The sequence below is a fragment of the Taudactylus pleione genome, unplaced genomic scaffold, assembly GCF_031769625.1.
Source record: "Taudactylus pleione unplaced genomic scaffold, aTauple2 ptg000085l, whole genome shotgun sequence".
Classification (NCBI taxonomy): domain Eukaryota; kingdom Metazoa; phylum Chordata; class Amphibia; order Anura; family Myobatrachidae; genus Taudactylus; species Taudactylus pleione.
This window is the reverse complement of record NW_028284487.1, coordinates 1,911,179-1,924,638: the sequence shown is the minus strand read 5'-3', so window position 1 is coordinate 1,924,638 and position 13,460 is coordinate 1,911,179. Positions and strand designations below refer to the sequence as shown.

Genomic DNA, 13,460 nt, shown 5'->3' with positions numbered 1-13,460 from the left:
TTTTTTATGGTTAAAAGCTAAATGATTTTAGGATAAAATGTATTCTCATTAGCAGAGAAAGAACAGAGTTTATAATTGAACAAACAACACATCTAACAATGGATATTAGCAGGAAAGGCTTCTTAAAAGTGGACCAGATTGAATAAGTTCAGTATTGACAAATCTGGTTTCACTAGTGATTGAACCCAGGACCTTCCATGAGTAAAGCAGATGTGATAACCCTTACACTATGAAACCAAGATGGGTGGATGTTGGGTGGCCAAGTTTGTTTGATCACAAATGTGCATGATCACTTTGTTACCAATTTATTATACAATAACAAAATAAATTGAAACTTCTTTAGTTCTTTAATCAGTTGTTTGCTCTATTATGATAGTTTTTTATGGTTGAAAGCTAAATGTTTTTAAGATAAAATGTATTCTCATTAGCAGTGAAGAAACAGTTTGTAAGTGAACAAACAACATATTTCACATTGGGCAGTAGCAGGAAAGCCTTCCTTAAAGTATACCTGTTGGTGTAGGTCATTATTAATAAATATGATTTCACTGGGGATTGAACCCAGGACCTTCTGCGTATAAAACTGATGTGATAACCACTACACTATGAAACCAAGATGGAGGATGTTCTCACATGGTTGGTCAAACTTGCAAGATCAAAAATTTTAGTTAAAACTTAGTAAAGAGTAATGAGCACAATGTCAAATAAACCTGTATATATCTATTTCAAATGAACATTTTACAAAGTTTTTCAAGCTAATAATATTTATATTTGAAAAAAATATGCATTATTTCTAGCAACTTGAACATTTGTATTCTACTGACATGAGATTTAACAAGATTGTCTTGCTATCTATTTTCTTGCCTTGTTATCAAGAGCTGCTTGCATATTTTGGTAAGACTTTGTAGAAATAAAATGCCTTTTAATGAAATAATTCAAGTATACTGCTTAAAAAAAACTTGTAGATTAACAAAAATACTACCATTCCAAATGTTAAATTTATCATCATTTTTGCTAAACTTGCAGGTAAAAATTAGACATTTCTGTTTTCATTGAAAACAGATGACCTAAGAGTGAATGTTATAATACAACTTAACATGATTGCAGCTTCTAATGTATTAACTTGATCACACCAACGCTCTGCAGCATTGGATGGTTGCTGGCATTGTCAGGTAAAAATTGAAGTACTGGGAAAAATGGCTACATGGAGATACTGGGTTGAGTGGTACCTTTTTCAAAGGTTGGGAAAACAGTAGTTAGAAATGATGCTACAATTCATATGTTAGCTTTAATTAGAAAAAAACGACACTTTGTTACCAATCTCTTTTACAATAACAAAATAAATTGAAATTTCTTTAGTTCTTGAATCAGATGTTTGCTGTATTATGATATTTTTTATGGTTAAAAGCTAAATGAATTTAGGATAAAATGTATTCTCATTAGCAGAGAAAGAACAGAGTTTATAATTGAACAAACAACATATCTAACATTGGATATTAGCAGGAAAGGCTTCTTAAAAGTGGACCAGTTGAACAAGTTCAGTATTGACAAATCTGGTTTCACTGGGGATTGAACCCAGGCCCTTCCATGAGTAAAGCAGATGTGATAACCCTTACACTATGAAACCAAGATGAGTGGACCATGGGTGGCCAAGTTTGTATGGCCAGAAATGTGCATGATCACTTTGTTACCAATTTATTATACAATAACAAAATAAATTGAAACTTCTTTAGTTCTTTTAATCAGTTGTTTGCTCTATTATGATAGTTTTTTATGGTTGAAAGCTAAAAGTTTTTAAGATAAAATGTATTCTCATTAGCAGTGAAGAAACAGTTTGTAAGTGAACAAACAACATATTTCACATTGGGCAGTAGCAGGAAAGCCTTCCTTAAAGTATACCTGTTGGTATAGGTCATTATTAATAAATATGATTTCACTGGGGATTAAACCCAGGACCTTCTGCGTGCAAAGCAGATGTGATAACCACTACACTATGAAACCAAGATGGAGGCTGTTCTCACATGGTTGGTCAAACTTGCAAGATCAAAAATTTTAGTTAAAACTTAGTAAAGAGTAATGAGCACAATGTCAAATAAACCTGTATATATCTATTTCAAATGAACATTTTACAAAGTTTTTCAAGCTAATAATATTTATATTTGAAAAAAATATGCATTATTTCTAGCAACTTGAACATTTGTATTCTACTGACATGAGATTTAACAAGATTGTCTTGCTATGTATTTTCTTGCCTTGTTATCAAGAGCTGCTTGCATATTTTGGTAAGACTTTGTAGAAATATACTGCTTAAAAAAAACTTGTAGTATAACAAAAATACTACCATTCCAAATGTTAAATTTATCATCATTTTTGCTAAAATTGCAGATAAAAATTAGACATTTCTGTTTTCATTGAAAACAGATGATCTAAGAGTGAATGTTATAATACAACATAATATGATTGCAGCTTCTAATGTATTAATGTATTAACTTGATCACACCAACGCTCTGCAGCATTGGATGGTTGCTGGCATTGTCAGGTGAAAATTGAAGTACTGGGAAAAATGGCTACATGGAGATACTGGGTTGAGTGGCATCTTTTTCAATGGTTGGAAAACAGTAGTTAGAAATGATGCTACAATTCATATGTTAGCTTTAAATAGAAAAAAATGACACTTTGTTACCAATCTCTTTTACAATAACAAAATAAATTGAAACTTCTTTAGTTCTTTAATCAGTTGTTTGCTGTATTATGATATTTTTTATGGTTAAAAGCTAAATGATTTTAGGATAAAATGTATTCTCATTAGCAGAGAAAGAACAGAGTTTATAATTGAACAAACAACACATCTAACAATGGATATTAGCAGGAAAGGCTTCTTAAAAGTGGACCAGATTGAATAAGTTCAGTATTGACAAATCTGGTTTCACTAGTGATTGAACTCAGGACCTTCCATGAGTAAAGCAGATGTGATAACCCTTACACTATGAAACCAAGATGGGTGGATGTTGGGTGGCCAAGTTTGTATGATCACAAATGTGCATGATCACTTTGTTACCAATTTATTATACAATAACAAAATAAATTGAAACTTCTTTAGTTCTTTAATCAGTTGTTTGCTCTATTATGATAGTTTTTTATGGTTGAAAGCTAAATGTTTTTAAGATAAAATGTATTCTCATTAGCAGTGAAGAAACAGTTTGTAAGTGAACAAACAACATATTTCACATTGGGCAGTAGCAGGAAAGCCTTCCTTAAAGTATACCTGTTGGTATAGGTCAATATTAATATATATGATTTCACTGGGGATTGAACCCAGGACCGTCTGCGTATAAAACTGATGTGATAACCACTACACTATGAAACCAAGATGGAGGCTGCTCTCACATGGTTGGTCAAACTTGCAAGATCTAAAATTTTAGTTAAAACTTAGTAAAGAGTAATGAGCACAATGTCAAATAAACCTGTATATATCTATTTCAAATGAACATTTTACAAAGTTTTTCAAGCTAATAATATTTATATTTGAAAAAAATATGCATTATTTCTAGCAACTTGAACATTTGTATTCTACTGACATGAGATTTAACAAGATTGTCTTGCTATCTATTTTCTTGCCTTGTTATCAAGAGCTGCTTGCATATTTTGGTAAGACTTTGTAGAAATAAAATGCCTTTTAATGAAATAATTCAAGTATACTGCTTAAAAAAAACTTGTAGATTAACAAAAATACTACCATTCCAAATGTTAAATTTATCATCATTTTTGCTAAACTTGCAGGTAAAAATTAGACATTTCTGTTTTCATTGAAAACAGATGACCTAAGAGTGAATGTTATAATACAACTTAACATGATTGCAGCTTCTAATGTATTAACTTGATCACACCAACGCTCTGCAGCATTGGATGGTAGCTGGCATTGTCAGGTAAAAATTGAAGTACTGGGAAAAATGGCTACATGGAGATACTGGGTTGAGTGGTACCTTTTTCAAAGGTTGGGAAAACAGTAGTTAGAAATGATGCTACAATTCATATGTTAGCTTTAATTAGAAAAAAAAGACACTTTGTTACCAATCTCTTTTACAATAACAAAATAAATTGAAATTTCTTTAGTTCTTGAATCAGATGTTTGCTGTATTATGATATTTTTTATGGTTAAAAGCTAAATGAATTTAGGATAAAATGTATTCTCATTAGCAGAGAAAGAACAGAGTTTATAATTGAACAAACAACATATCTAACATTGGATATTAGCAGGAAAGGCTTCTTAAAAGTGGACCAGTTGAATAAGTTCAGTATTGACAAATCTGGTTTCACTGGGGATTGAACCCAGGCCCTTCCATGAGTAAAGCAGATGTGATAACCCTTACACTATGAAACCAAGATGAGTGGACCATGGGTGGCCAAGTTTGTATGGCCAGAAATGTGCATGATCACTTTGTTACCAATTTATTATACAATAACAAAATAAATTGAAACTTCTTTAGTTCTTTTAATCAGTTGTTTGCTGTATTATGTTATTTTTTATGGTTAAAAGCTAAATGATTTTAGGATAAAATGTATTCTCATTAGCAGAGAAAGAACAGAGTTTATAATTGAACAAACAACACATCTAACATTGGATGTTAGCAGGAAAGGCTTCTTAAAAGTGGACCAGATGAATAAGTTCAGTATTGACAAATCTGGTTTCACTGGGGATTGAACCCAGGACCTTCCATGATTAAAGCAAATGTGATAACCCTTACACAATGAAACCAAGATGGGTGGATGATGGGTGGCCAAGTTTGTATGATCACAAATGTGCATGATCATTTTGTTACCAATTTATTATACAATAACAAAATAAATTTAAACTTCTTTAGTTCTTTAATCAGTTGTTTGCTCTATTATGATAGTTTTTTATGGTTGAAAGCAAAATGTTATTAAGATAAAATGTATTCTCATTAGCAGTGAAGAAACAGTTTGTAAGTGAACAAACAACATATTTCACATTGGGCAGTAGCAGGAAAGCCTTCCTTAAAGTATACCTGTTGGTATAAGTCATTATTAAAAAATTTGATTTCACTGGGGATTGAACCCAGGACCTTCTGCGTGTAAAGCAGATGTGATAACCACTGCACTATGAAACCAAGATGGAGGCTGTCCTCACATGGTTGGTCAAACTTGCAAGATCAAAAATTTTAGTTAAAACTTAGTAAAGAGTAATGAGCACAATGTCAAATAAACCTGTATATATCTATTTCAAATGAACATTTTACAAAGTTTTTCAAGCTAATAATATTTATATTTGAAAAAAATATGCATTATTTCTAGCAACTTGAACATTTGTATTCTACTGACATGAGATTTAACAAGATTGTCTTGCTATGCATTTTCTTGCCTTGTTATCAAGAGCTGCTTGCATATTTTGGTAAGACTTTGTAGAAATATACTGCTTAAAAAAAACTTGTAGGATAACAAAAATACTACCATTCCAAATGTTAAATTTATCATAATTTTTGCTAAAATTGCAGATAAAAATTAGACATTTCTGTTTTCATTGAAAACAGATGATCTAAGAGTGAATGTTATAATACAACATAATATGATTGCAGCTTCTAATGTATTAATGTATTAACTTGATCACACCAACGCTCTGCAGCATTGGATGGTTGCTGGCATTGTCAGGTGAAAATTGAAGTACTGGGAAAAATGGCTACATGGAGATACTGGGTTGAGTGGCATCTTTTTCAATGGTTGGAAAACAGTAGTTAGAAATGATGCTACAATTCATATGTTAGCTTTAAATAGAAAAAAATGACACTTTGTTACCAATCTCTTTTACAATAACAAAATAAATTGAAACTTCTTTAGTTCTTTAATCAGTTGTTTGCTGTATTATGATATTTTTTATGGTTAAAAGCTAAATGATTTTAGGATAAAATGTATTCTCATTAGCAGAGAAAGAACAGAGTTTATAATTGAACAAACAACACATCTAACAATGGATATTAGCAGGAAAGGCTTCTTAAAAGTGGACCAGATTGAATAAGTTCAGTATTGACAAATCTGGTTTCACTAGTGATTGAACCCAGGACCTTCCATGAGTAAAGCAGATGTGATAACCCTTACACTATGAAACCAAGATGGGTGGATGTTGGGTGGCCAAGTTTGTTTGATCACAAATGTGCATGATCACTTTGTTACCAATTTATTATACAATAACAAAATAAATTGAAACTTCTTTAGTTCTTTAATCAGTTGTTTGCTCTATTATGATAGTTTTTTATGGTTGAAAGCTAAATGTTTTTAAGATAAAATGTATTCTCATTAGCAGTGAAGAAACAGTTTGTAAGTGAACAAACAACATATTTCACATTGGGCAGTAGCAGGAAAGCCTTCCTTAAAGTATACCTGTTGGTGTAGGTCATTATTAATAAATATGATTTCACTGGGGATTGAACCCAGGACCTTCTGCGTATAAAACTGATGTGATAACCACTACACTATGAAACCAAGATGGAGGATGTTCTCACATGGTTGGTCAAACTTGCAAGATCAAAAATTTTAGTTAAAACTTAGTAAAGAGTAATGAGCACAATGTCAAATAAACCTGTATATATCTATTTCAAATGAACATTTTACAAAGTTTTTCAAGCTAATAATATTTATATTTGAAAAAAATATGCATTATTTCTAGCAACTTGAACATTTGTATTCTACTGACATGAGATTTAACAAGATTGTCTTGCTATCTATTTTCTTGCCTTGTTATCAAGAGCTGCTTGCATATTTTGGTAAGACTTTGTAGAAATAAAATGCTTTTTAATGAAATAATTCAAGTATACTGCTTAAAAAAAACTTGTAGATTAACAAAAATACTACCATTCCAAATGTTAAATTTATCATCATTTTTGCTAAACTTGCAGATAAAAATTAGACATTTCTGTTTTCATTGAAAACAGATGACCTAAGAGTGAATGTTATAATACAACATAACATGATTGCAGCTTCTAATGTATTAACTTGATCACACCAACCCTCTGCAGCATTGGATGGTTAATGGCATTGTCAGGTGAAAATTGAAGTACTGGGAAAAATGGCTACATGGAGATACTGGGTTGAGTGGTACCTTTTTCAAAGGTTGGGAAAGTAGTAGTTAGAAATGATGCTACAATTCATATGTTAGCTTTAATTAGAAAAAAACGACACTTTGTTACCAATCTCTTTTACAATAACAAAATAAATTGAAATTTCTTTAGTTCTTGAATCAGATGTTTGCTGTATTATGATATTTTTTATGGTTAAAAGCTAAATGAATTTAGGATAAAATGTATTCTCATTAGCAGAGAAAGAACAGAGTTTATAATTGAACAAACAACATATCTAACATTGGATATTAGCAGGAAAGGCTTCTTAAAAGAGGACCAGTTGAATAAGTTCAGTATTGACAAATCTGGTTTCACTGGGGATTGAACCCAGGCCCTTCCATGAGTAAAGCAGATGTGATAACCCTTACACTATGAAACCAAGATGAGTGGACCATGGGTGGCCAAGTTTGTATGGCCAGAAATGTGCATGATCACTTTGTTACCAATTTATTATACAATAACAAAATAAATTGAAACTTCTTTAGTTCTTTTAATCAGTTGTTTGCTCTATTATGATAGTTTTTTATGGTTGAAAGCTAAAAGTTTTTAAGATAAAATGTATTCTCATTAGCAGTGAAGAAACAGTTTGTAAGTGAACAAACAACATATTTCACATTGGGCAGTAGCAGGAAAGCCTTCCTTAAAGTATACCTGTTGGTATAGGTCATTATTAATAAATATGATTCCACTGGGGATTAAACCCAGGACCTTCTGCGTGCAAAGCAGATGTGATAACCACTACACTATGAAACCAAGATGGAGGCTGTTCTCACATGGTTGGTCAAACTTGCAAGATCAAAAATTTTAGTTAAAACTTAGTAAAGAGTAATGAGCACAATGTCAAATAAACCTGTATATATCTATTTCAAATGAACATTTTACAAAGTTTTTCAAGCTAATAATATTTATATTTGAAAAAAATATGCATTATTTCTAGCAACTTGAACATTTGTATTCTACTGACATGAGATTTAACAAGATTGTCTTGCTATGTATTTTCTTGCCTTGTTATCAAGAGCTGCTTGCATATTTTGGTAAGACTTTGTAGAAATATACTGCTTAAAAAAAACTTGTAGGATAACAAAAATACTACCATTCCAAATGTTAAATTTATCATCATTTTTGCTAAACTTGCAGATAAAAATTAGACATTTCTGTTTTCATTGAAAACAGATGATCTAAGAGTGAATGTTATAATACAACATAATATGATTGCAGCTTCTAATGTATTAACTTGATCACACCAATGCTCTGCAGCATTGGATGGTTGCTGGCATTGTCAGGTGAAAATTGAAGTACTGGGAAAAATGGCTACATGGAGATACTGGGTTGAGTGGCATCTTTTTCAACGGTTGGGAAAACAGTAGTTAGAAATGATGCTACAATTCATATGTTAGCTTTAAATAGAAAAAAACGACACTTTGTTACCAATCTCTCTCACAACAACAAAATAAATTGAAACTTTTTTAGTTCTTTAATCAGTTGTTTGCTGTATTATGTTATTTTTTATGGTTAAAAGCTAAATGATTTTAGGATAAAATGTATTCTCATTAGCAGAGAAAGAACAGAGTTTATAATTGAACAAACAACACATCTAAAATTGGATGTTAGCAGGAAAGGCTTCTTAAAAGTGGACCAGTTGAATAAGTACAGTATTTACAAATCCAGTTTTACTGGGGATTGAACCAAGGACCTTCCACGAGTGAAGCAGATGTGATAACCCTTACACTATGAAACCAAGATGAGTGGACAATGGTTGGCCAAGTTTGTATGATCAGAAATGTGCATGATCACTTTGTTACCAATTTATTGTTCAATAACAAAATAAATAGAAATTTCTTTAGTTCTTTAATCAGTTGTTTGCTCTATTATGATAGTTTTTTTATGGTTGAAGGCTAAATGTTTTTAAGATAAATTGTATTCTCATTAGCAGTGAAGAAACAGTTTGCAAGTGAACAAACAACATATTTCACATTGGGCAGTAGCAGGAAAGCCTTCCTTATAGTATACCTGTTGGTAGAGGTCATGATTAATACATTTGATTTCACTGGAGATTGAACCCAGGACCTTCTGTGTGTAAAGGAGGTGTGATTACCACTACACTATGAAACCAAGACGGAGGCTGTACTTACATGGTTGGTCAAACTTGCATGATCAAAAATTTCAGTTAAAACTTAGTAAAGAGTAATGAGCACAATGTCAACTAAACCTGTATATAGCTATTTCAAATGAAACATTTTACAACGTTTTTCAAGCTAATAATATTTATATTTGAAAAATATATGCCTTATTTCTAGCAACTTGTACATTTGTATTCTACTGACAAGAGATTTAACAAGATTGTCTTGCTATGTGTTTTCTTGCCTTGTTATCAAGAGCTGCTTGCATATTTTGGTAAGACTTTGTAGAAATAAAATGCCTTTTAATGACATAATTCAAGTATACTGCTTAAAAAAACTTGTAGATTAACAAAAATACTACCATTCCAAATGTTAAATTTATCATCATTTTTACTAAACTTGCAGATAAAAATTAGACATTTCTGTTTTCATTGAAAACAGATGACTTAAGAGTGAATGTTATAATACAACATAACATGATTGCAGCTTCTAATGTATTAACTTGATCACACCAACGCTCTGCAGCATTGGATGGTTGCTGGCATTGTCAGGTAAAAATTGAAGTACTGGGAAAAATGGCTACATGGAGATACTGGGTTGAGTGGCATCTTTTTCAAAGGTTGGGAAAACAGTAGTTAGAAATGATGCTACAATTCATATGTTAGCTTTAAATAGAAAAAAACGACACTTTGTTACCAATCTCTTTTACAATAACAAAATAAAATGAAATTTCTTTAGTTCTTGAATCAGAGGTTTGCTGTATTATGATATTTTTTATGGTTAAAAGCTAAATGAATTTAGGATAAAATGTATTTTCATTAGCAGAGAAAGAACAGAGTTTATAATTGAACAAACAACATATCTAACATTGGATATTAGCAGGAAAGGCTTCTTAAAAGTGGACCAGTTGAATAAGTCCAGTATTGACAAATCTGGTTTCACTGGGGATTGAACCCAGGCCCTTCCATGAGTATAGCAGATGTGATAACCCTTACACTATGAAACCAAAATGAGTGGACAATGGGTGGCCAAGTTTGTATGATCAGAAATGTGCATGATCACTTTGTTACCAATTTATTATACAATAACAAAATAAAATGAAACTTCTTTAGTTCTTTTAATCAGTTGTTTGCTCTATTATGATAGTTTTTTATGGTTGAAAGCTAAAAGTTTTTAAGATAAATTGTATTCTCATTAGCAGTGAAGAAACAGTTTGTAAGTGAACAAACAACATATTTCACATTGGGCCGTAGCAGGAAAGCCTTCCTTAAAGTATACCTGTTGGTATAGGTCATTATTAATAAATACGATTTCACTGGGGATTGAACCGAGGACCTTCTGCATGTAAAGCAGTTGTGATAACCACTACACTATGAAACCAAGATGGAGGCTGTTCTCACATGGTTGGTCAAACTTGCAAGATCAAAAATTTTTGTTAAAACTTAGTAAAGAGTAATGAGCACAATGTCAAATAAACCTGTATATATCTATTTCAAATGAACATTTTACAAAGTTTTTCAAGCTAATAATATTTATATTTGAAAAAAATCTGCATTATTTCTAGCAACTTGAACATTTGTATTCTACTGACATGAGATTTAACAAGATTGTCTTGCTATGTATTTTCTTGCCTTGTTATCAAGAGCTGCTTGCATATTTTGGGAAGACTGTAGAAATAAAATGCCTTTTAATGACATAATTCAAGTATACTGCTTAAAAAAAACTTGTAGGATAACAAAAATACTACCATTCCAAATGTTAAATTTATCATCATTTTTGCTAAACTTGCAGATAAAAATTAGACATTTCTGTTTTCATTGAAAACAGATGACCTAAGAGTGAATGTTATATAACAACATAATATGATTGCAGCTTCTAATGTATAAACTTGATCACACCAACGCTCTGCAGCATTGGATGGTTACTGGCATTGTCAGGTGAAAATTGAAGTACTGGGAAAAATGGCTACATGGAGATACTGGGTTGAGTGGCATCTTTTTCAATGGTTGGGAAAACAGTAGTTAGAAATGATGCTACAATTCATATGTTAGCTTTAAATAGAAAAATACGACACTTTGTTACCAATCTCTTTTACAACAACAAAATAAATTGAAACTTCTTTAGTTCTTTAATCAGTTGTTTGCTGTATTATGTTATTTTTTATGGTTAAAAGCTAAATGATTTTAGGATAAAATGTATTCTCATTAGCAGAGAAAGAACAGAGTTTATAATTGAACAAACAACACATCTAACATTGGATGTTAGCAGGAAAGGCTTCTTAAAAGTGGACCAGATGAATAAGTTCAGTATTGACAAATCTGGTTTCACTGGGGATTGAACCCAGGACCTTCCATGAGTAAAGCAAATGTGATAACCCTTACACTATGAAACCAAGATGAGGGGACCATGGGTGGCCAAGTTTGTATGATCAGAAATGTGCATGATCACTTTGTTACCAATTTATTATACAATAACAAAATAAATTGAAACTTCTTTAGTTCTTTTAATCAGTTGTTTGCTCTATTATGATAGTTTTTTGCGTTTGAAAGCTAAAAGTTTTTAAGATAAAATGTATTCTCATTAGCAGTGAAGAAACAGTTTGTAAGTGAACAAACAACATATTTCACATTGGGCAGTAGCAGGAAAGCCTTCCTTAAAGTATACCTGTTGGTATAGGTCATTATTAATAAATATGATTTCACTGGGGATTGAACCCAGGACCTTCTGTGTGTAAAGCAGGTGTGATTACCACTACACTATGAAACCAAGACGGAGGCTGTACTTACATGGTTGGTCAAACTTGCATGATCAAAAATTTCAGTTAAAACTTAGTAAAGAGTAATGAGCACAATGTCAACTAAACCTGTATATAGCTATTTCAAATGAAACATTTTACAAAGTTTTTCAAGCTAATAATATTTATATTTGAAAAAAATATGCCTTATTTCTAGCAACTTGTACATTTGTATTCTACTGACAAGAGATTTAACAAGATTGTCTTGCTATGTGTTTTCTTCCCTTGTTATCAAGAGCTGCTTGCATATTTTGGTAAGACTTTGTAGAAATAAAATGCCTTTTAATGAAATAATTCAAGTATACTGCTTAAAAAAACTTGTAGATTAACAAAAATACTACCATTCCAAATGTTAAATTTATCATCATTTTTACTAAACTTGCAGATAAAAATTAGACATTTCTGTTTTCATTGAAAACAGATGACTTAAGAGTGAATGTTATAATACAACATAACATGATTGCAGCTTCTAATGTATTAACTTGATCACACCAACGCTCTGCAGCATTGGATGGTTGCTGGCATTGTCAGGTAAAAATTGAAGTACTGGGAAAAATGGCTACATGGAGATACTGGGTTGAGTGGCATCTTTTTCAAAGGTTGGGAAAACAGTAGTTAGAAATGATGCTACAATTCATATGTTAGCTTTAAATAGAAAAAAACGACACTTTGTTACCAATCTCTTTTACAACAACAAAATAAATTGAAACTTCTTTAGTTATGATATTTTTTATGGTTAAAAGCTAAATGAATTTAGGATAAAATATATTCTCATTAGCAGAGAAAGAACAGAGTTTATAATTGAACAAACAACATATCTAACATTGGATATTAGCAGGAAAGGCTTCTTAAAAGTGGACCAGTTGAATAAGTTCAGTATTGACAAATCTGGTTTCTCTGGGGATTGAACCCAGGCCTTTCCATGAGTAAAGCAGATGTGATAACCCTTACACTATAAAACCAAGATGAGTGGACAATGGGTGGCCAAGTTTGTATGATCACAAATGTGCATGATCACTTTGTTACCAATTTATTATACAATAACAAAATAAATTGAAACTTCTTTAGTTCTTTAATCAGTTGTTTGCTCTATTATGATAGTTTTTTATGGTTGAAAGCTAAATGTTTTTAAGATAAAATGTATTCTCATTAGCAGTGAAGAAACAGTTTGTAAGTGAACAAACAACATATTTCACATTGGGCAGTAGCAGGAAAGCCTTCCTTAAAGTATACCTGTTGGTATAAGTCATTAATAATAAATATGATTTCACTGGGGATTGAACCCAGGACCTTCTGCGTATGAAACTGATGTGATAATCACCACACTATGAAACCAAGATGGAGGCTGTTCTCACATGGTTGGTCAAACTTGCAAGATCAAAAATTTTAGTTAAAACTTAGTAAAGAGTAATGAGCACA

At 31.5% G+C, this 13,460-nt stretch overlaps 8 non-coding genes across 8 annotated transcripts; all 8 read right to left on the bottom strand.

Annotated features, from left to right (window-relative positions):
• Window positions 1-537: 537 nt before the first annotated feature.
• Window positions 538-610, bottom strand: TRNAI-UAU (transfer RNA isoleucine (anticodon UAU)). Its single transcript has one exon. It is a non-coding gene; the product is annotated as a tRNA-Ile (tRNA).
• Window positions 611-1,925: 1,315 nt separating this feature from the next.
• TRNAA-UGC (transfer RNA alanine (anticodon UGC)) lies at window positions 1,926-1,998 on the bottom strand. Its single transcript has one exon. It is a non-coding gene; the product is annotated as a tRNA-Ala (tRNA).
• Window positions 1,999-3,291: 1,293 nt separating this feature from the next.
• On the bottom strand, window positions 3,292-3,364 carry TRNAI-UAU (transfer RNA isoleucine (anticodon UAU)). Its single transcript has one exon. It is a non-coding gene; the product is annotated as a tRNA-Ile (tRNA).
• Window positions 3,365-5,053: 1,689 nt separating this feature from the next.
• Window positions 5,054-5,126, bottom strand: TRNAV-UAC (transfer RNA valine (anticodon UAC)). Its single transcript has one exon. It is a non-coding gene; the product is annotated as a tRNA-Val (tRNA).
• Window positions 5,127-6,419: 1,293 nt separating this feature from the next.
• TRNAI-UAU (transfer RNA isoleucine (anticodon UAU)) lies at window positions 6,420-6,492 on the bottom strand. Its single transcript has one exon. It is a non-coding gene; the product is annotated as a tRNA-Ile (tRNA).
• Window positions 6,493-7,807: 1,315 nt separating this feature from the next.
• On the bottom strand, window positions 7,808-7,880 carry TRNAA-UGC (transfer RNA alanine (anticodon UGC)). Its single transcript has one exon. It is a non-coding gene; the product is annotated as a tRNA-Ala (tRNA).
• Window positions 7,881-10,554: 2,674 nt separating this feature from the next.
• TRNAV-UAC (transfer RNA valine (anticodon UAC)) lies at window positions 10,555-10,627 on the bottom strand. Its single transcript has one exon. It is a non-coding gene; the product is annotated as a tRNA-Val (tRNA).
• Window positions 10,628-11,940: 1,313 nt separating this feature from the next.
• On the bottom strand, window positions 11,941-12,013 carry TRNAV-UAC (transfer RNA valine (anticodon UAC)). The gene has a single exon. It is a non-coding gene; the product is annotated as a tRNA-Val (tRNA).
• Window positions 12,014-13,460: the final 1,447 nt, after the last annotated feature.